Here is a 6,080-nt window from a genome sequence, read left to right on the forward strand (position 1 = left end):
TAGTAATTTACACAAAGGTGTTCAGAGACGCAAATAGCTGATTATCACAGCTAGTCCACTCTGTCTTCCATCTGTCTTCTGTAAACAAGCGCTGTAACATGGAAATATAGCCATGTGTGAACCATAACCCTATAAATGTGTGTATTAATTTAACCTTTTGTTTTATGAAAATTATTTCTCACTGATATGAAAGATAAAGTCCTTATGCTTCTGAAACCATACGGCAAGCGATGCATGTTAATGTTCAGACTGAGCATCGGGGCTCTTAACAAAACTCCCCGGTACAGAAGTAGTGGCGGTTCTAGACCATTTCAACTGGGGGGGCCAAGCTGGGGCCAGTTGTACTGTTAGAGGGCCAGTTACATTAGACTTTATTGTTGTCATATAGTTTTCTTCACTGCATTGCAGGCATTAGCAGGTAAAAGACCATGTTCATAATCATTAGTGTTCCGCGTTGCCACTGTCTAATAACGGATGTAAAAAAAGAACGATAGCAAAATTATTTCATACTCCACATTTAGGGGGGCCACAAGGGGGTCCAAAATTGTTGTCACAAAGATGCCCCCCCCTCCCCGGGTGGTCCTGTCGCAGCAGTTTGTTGGAGGTAAATTCCAAAATGTGGGGAATGTGCAGGAGGGCATGGGATAGAGGATTGTGTCGTTTCGGTGGATAAAGTTGTGTGTCTACTATAGGGATGCCCATTGTTTAACTGCCCTAATTTTGCCTGACCCCAGGGCTAATGGGGATTGTGAGGGGGAAAATTACGTATTTATTTGATATTACTGGTTAACAATTGATATTTAACTAATAGTAAGTCATTTCTGTCCTACTAGTATATGTGTTTTTATGGTCTCCACTCTACAGTAGTTCCCTGCAGCTAATCTGGGCATGTGGTCACTGGAGATGGTTAAAGCTGACAAATGAGTTAAACACTGCATTACATAGACAAGATTGTGTTTTGCTAGGGATAGTTTAGGAGTAGAACAATCCCTTATTGTCTCTAAATCGGGTGGGGTTAACTTGTTATGGATAGAGGGCAGTATTTTCACGGCCGGATAAAAAACGTACCCGATTTAATCTGATTATTACTCCTGCCCAGAAACTAGAATATGTATATAATTATTAGCTTTGGATAGAAAACACTCAAGTTTCTAAAACTGTTTGAATGGTGTCTGTGAGTATAACAGAACTCATTTGGCAGGCCAAAACCTGAGAAGATTCCAAACAGGAAGCGCCCTCTCTGACTATTTCTTGGCCTTCTTGATCATCTCTATCCAAAACAGGGGATCTCTGGCATAACGTGACATTTTCTAACGCTCCCATAGGCTCTCAGAAGGTGGCAGAACGGTGAATGATGACTTTGCAGCCCATGGCTGAAAAACAGTAGCGCATTTGGATAGTGGTCGATCTGAGAACAATGAGACTGGGGGCGCGTGCACGAGCCGACACCATGTTTTTATTTTTTCGTCTTTGAACGAAAACAGGGTTTCCCGGTCGGAATATTATCGCTTTTTTACGAGAAAAATCGCAAAAAAAATGATTTTAAACAGCGTTTGACATGCTTCGAAGTACGGTAATGGAATATTTGGAATTTTTTTGTCACGAATCGTGCCGGGCGCGTCCCCCTTATTTACCCTTCGGATAGTGTCTTGAACGCACGAACAAAACGCCGCTGTTTGGATATAACTATGGATTATTTGGGACAAAACCAACATTTTTTATTGAAGTAGAAGTCCTGGGAGTGCATTCTGACGAAGAACACCAAAGGTAATCAAACTTTTCTAATAGTAAATCGGAGTTTGGTGAAGGCTAAACTTGCTGGGTGTCTGAATAGCTAGCCCTGTGATGCCGGGCTATCTACTTAGAATATTGCAAAATGTGCTTTCACCGAAAAGCAATTTTAAAATCGGACATATCGAGTGCATAGAGGAGTTCTGTATCTATAACTCTTAAAATAATTGTTATGCTTTTTGTGAACGTTTATCGTGAGTAATTTAGTACATTTTTAGAAAATTCACCGGAAGTTTGCGGGGGTATGCTAGTTCTGAACGTCACATGCTAATGTAAAAAGCTGGTTTTTGATATAAATATGAACTTGATTGAACAAAACATGCATGTATTGTATAACATAATGTCCTAGGGTTGTCATCTGATGAAGATCATCAAAGGTTAGTGCTGCATTTAGCTGTCTTCTGGGTTTTTATGACATTATATGCTAGCTTGAAAAATGGGTGTCTGATTATTTCTGGCTGGGTACTCTGCTGACATAATCTAATGTTTTGCTTTCGTTGTAAAGCCTTTTTGAAATCGGACAGTGTGGTTAGATTATCGAGAGTCTTGTCTTTAAAATGGTGTAAAATAGTCATATGTTTGAGAAATTGAAGTAATAGCATTTCTAAGGTATTTGAATAACGCGCCACGGGATTTCACTGGCTGTTACGTAGGTGGGACGAATTCGTCCCACTGGCCCTAGAGAAGTTAACCCACTGTTCCTAGGCCGTTATTGTAAATAAGAATTTTTTCTTAACTAACTTGCCTAGTTAAATAAAATTCTAAAAATATATTTAAAAAACCCTTGGGCCAACTGGGAACCCAAGACTGATTAGGAGTTTGTGATGACCTAAGAGAATATTAAGATAAGTAGCACTGTAATTCATTAATCATATGCTGTCTTCCATGCTCCTCTGTTCTTATCTCTTTCCCTTTCTGTCTTTGACATTATCTCACGGCAGGTAGCCTAGTGGTTAGAGCGTTGGACTAGTAACTGCAAGATCGAATCCCCGAGCTGACAAGGTAAAAATCTGTCATTCTGCCCCTGAACAAGGCAGTTAACCCACTGTTCCTAGGCCATCATTGAAAATAAGAATTTGTTCTTAACTGACTTGCCTAGTAAAATAAATAGACACCTCTTTCTTCCTCCCTATTTTTATAATGCAGACCAGATGTGCATTGAAGTACAGATTGAACTTGTATATATAATATTACACTTATAATATTTATAATGCATGTATTATGTATTTATAACACTTGGATAATGAACTTTCAATAAAGCTTTTCACATTCTCTACTGGTTGAAATCTCATTTGATGAAACACTATGCTCAATGAAACACAAACACTCCTGTGTCCTCAGATCAGATCAGATGAAGAAAATGAGATGGTGAGATGAACCTGTTTTTGAATATTTACATGATGCAAAGGAAGTGTAGTGTACTGTTTAAGAAAATGCTGGTCCCGTATATATGAATTTCAAATCAGCCTTTAACTAGTTAAATAATGTGTTCTAGTCTACTGCAGTTACAATGTGTAATCATTGATGTCCTAGTACCAAGATTGGTAAACACTGTTGAAGTGTATAATTGTAATACATACATGCAGACACAGCATCATTCTAAGACTGGAGTTTGATACTCCTGGTATCGGATATAACTGAAAAATAATGTCTCACAGACATTCATACCTGAACCGCACCTTTATTTGCCAAGGTAGAGTACATGATCAGTGAATTTAATTCAATGTACAGGCTACAATGTGGGTATCTCACGCTTGGTAATAACTACATGTATATACCACTAGCATCCTTGGAACAATAAAGTTATTATATTCAAATCAATCCATAGGCTTCATTGATGCCATTCAGTGTCTTGAGGTCAATACAACCAGCTATGATAGCGGAGGTTCACATCTCAATGTGATTGGTCACCCAGCATTCGAGAAATGTTGAGAAATGCTGAACTTTTTACCGCCTCCTTACCGCCTCCCACAGGCGAAGAATTTGGTCTTGCTCCCCATCACAATTTAGCCTACTGTTCTGACTCGGTGGTGCACATGTAGCCTATAGCCTATTTTAGAGAAATGTCATCATCGAATATTGTAAGAGATTTCATTGTTTGCTTTATATGCCCCTGTTATTTATCCTACGGTTCTGACTTGGTGTACAGGGAGAATAATACTGTAAGAATGGCCCATGTTCTGAATTCTGTCGCTGTACATTTCAAAAGTGCTGAACAAATGGCTATATCGACTACTCACTAATTAATGTCTTAATCAATATGACGGCTTCACTCTCATCCACTCATCGTTCCCTTATGCCATAGTTTGTACATCTCAATTGTTATATTGCTTATCATTTGTATCTTATTTTAGGCAATGTTGGAATGATTTTATTGTTTTGCTTACTTTGTGTATTATAATAATATCATGTGCTTTTCTCCACGAGGAGGAGATACTATATAATGCTGTTGGGTCTGTAACCATGTTTGCCAGTGACAGTCTTCCCATTCAAATATTTTTGTTTTCAACAAAAAGTTCAGTAATAGACCCATGTAATTTCAGTTGATATTGCGATGGTTGTTTTGTTTGCTCAATGCGCTGTCTGTGCGTCGGTATATTGTCAATAACAGTGGATTCTTCGTGATTTGTATTGTCCTTCCTTTTTCGACCACATAGGCCTAATAAAATGGTGTGTAGTGGCTTTGCATCTAAAAAAAAAGGTTTATTTTTGCTCAATTAAGATTTACATGCTAAAATCGCCACTGATCACCAGTAGCTGAGCAATCCAAAGGTCAAACAATTTAAGACATGTTGCTAGAATATTTTACACCAAAACGTTTTCATCATGATACATTGTTGCAGACAGTGGTTACATACAATTGTGTAAAATCCAGCGATTACATGCCGATTTGAATATCATCTTTGCCACCCCACCGCTCCTTGCTTCTCGCCTGGCTTGTGAAGAAGTTGCTTGCTGGTCTCTACGGCGCATGCTCCATGTAGAAGCCTTGTATTTCGTCCCGTCGGCAAATATAAATAAATGTAACATCGTTTCCAATTTTGATAGTAGACTTTTGATGGTAGCTAAACTGTTACGCCAACATTGCTCTTCTTAGTTACTGAAATTACACTGGCGTTGCAGATTAAATACTTTTTACAATTAATGGATCAAACCAGGAAGTTATTTCTATAATGCCCAGCGTGCATTTCGTATATGTGAAGAATTCATGAAGTTACAAAGCATTGACATTTGTCAAACTTCACTATTTATTCGCAATGGTGAACGGTAATGTATGTGTGTGATATATCCGCACTATAGAGCTTTGCTTTGTTTTTAATTTAACCATGACTGTGAATAGCAAGGCCGAGAAGTCGGTCGGAACGGTTTCGTACAATCGGTAGTACACTCTGGTTTCTCTTCAGATCGCATAAATCTTTCGCCTTTTACTAAAGATTTCCGTGGAGAGGAACATTATGAGTATCAACTAATTTTTTGATGCCCTGCCTCACGGCTGGGCTTCCTACACGTGTAAAATAAATCAAATTGGCATGGTAGAGGATTGCGTGACATCGGGTATCCCATCCATTTGGACACCTTGTATGTAGACATTTGCAGTATTTATATGTTGCGAGAAAAATAGAGGGAGTGGTCGAAAATGGTTACTTTCATTTGAAAGCAGGGGCATCTTCATCCAATTTGGTTAGAGAATGTGTGGTAGGTGTGGGGCTACTGGTTCCCAAACCTTTTCAGTTACTGCACCCCCAACTGAAAGTAACCACTCGTGCATTTTATCAGTACGTCTATGGACTCATGAGTCTTTTCAAGTACCCCCTGTGGATAGGCCAAGTACCCCTAGGGGTCCTAGTACCCTTGGTTGAGAACCACTGGTGCAGGCAATGTGTACATTATGTGTGTAGCAGTAGCTATGAAGTGTGTGGGGTGGGTGGTGAGGTGGGGGGGATGTAGGCTGCCTTGACCCCGTCCTGGCTCCATTGTGTGCAGGTAAGAGGTGTCCACGTCCCTGTCATAGTCCCAACGGAACCCATCGCTAATGTTGGTTAAGGGCTTATAGTAAGTAAGCATTGTATTCAGCGCATGTGTCAAATATAATTTGATTCGATTCGAGTTGATCTTGTGTTTTCAGATTTCTGAAAGACTGGAGGAATGAAGGAGAAGAGACAAATGAAGGAGAGGACACAAATGAAGGAGAGGAGATGAAAGTGACTGAGAGTAAGAGGCCTAAAGGCCTTTTCAAATACACATGCAGGCACACCCACACCTGACTGAACAGAGTGAGAGCGTAATCA

General features: G+C 39.6%; 1 non-coding gene across 1 annotated transcript; it reads left to right on the top strand.

Moving 5' to 3' along the window:
- Positions 1–5,175: 5,175 nt before the first annotated feature.
- LOC123731505 (U5 spliceosomal RNA) lies at positions 5,176–5,291 on the top strand. Its single transcript, XR_006762658.1, has one exon. It is a non-coding gene; the product is annotated as a U5 spliceosomal RNA (small nuclear RNA).
- Positions 5,292–6,080: the final 789 nt, after the last annotated feature.

Source organism: Salmo salar, chromosome ssa28 (assembly GCF_905237065.1).
Source record: "Salmo salar chromosome ssa28, Ssal_v3.1, whole genome shotgun sequence".
In the NCBI taxonomy this organism is placed as follows: Eukaryota; Metazoa; Chordata; class Actinopteri; order Salmoniformes; family Salmonidae; genus Salmo; species Salmo salar.